The sequence below is a fragment of the Egretta garzetta genome, unplaced genomic scaffold (assembly GCF_000687185.1).
Source record: "Egretta garzetta isolate BGI_Z169 unplaced genomic scaffold, ASM68718v1 scaffold384, whole genome shotgun sequence".
NCBI classification, from domain to species: domain Eukaryota; kingdom Metazoa; phylum Chordata; class Aves; order Pelecaniformes; family Ardeidae; genus Egretta; species Egretta garzetta.
Window position 1 is genome coordinate 249,309 of NW_009259496.1, and position 391 is coordinate 249,699.

At 49.9% G+C, this 391-nt stretch overlaps 1 protein-coding gene across 1 annotated transcript in view; it reads left to right on the plus strand.

Moving 5' to 3' along the window:
• ALPK2 (alpha kinase 2) overlaps positions 1 to 391 on the plus strand; it is a 33,075-nt gene that overhangs the window by 17,512 nt on the left and 15,172 nt on the right. The window lies entirely within an intron of this gene.

The window sequence follows — 391 nt, forward strand, 5'->3', positions numbered from 1 at the left end:
CCGTGGCTGCCCCGTCCCTGGAAGCGTTCAGGCCAGGCTGGACGGGGTTTGAGCAGCCTGATGGAGGGAACGATGTCCCTGCCCGCGGCGGGGGGGTTGGACTGGGTGATCTTTGACGGTCCCTTCCCACCCAAACCACTCTGTGAGTCTATGATTCTACTTTGAACTTCATATTCGGTATCAAATGGAACTTGAAGCTCACTGGATGAAATGATGGGAGTTGTATTTAAGGAAGAATGATCTCTCCCCTCAACCCGGCCAGTTACCCTGACTCTGAGTGACGAGAGGCAGTGCAATAGGAAGGTGGAAATAAAAGCTTCTTAAGGCCTTTGTCAGGATCTTTCCCAGCTTCTCTTAAAACTCCATTTTTATGAAATGAGTTATTTTCTTC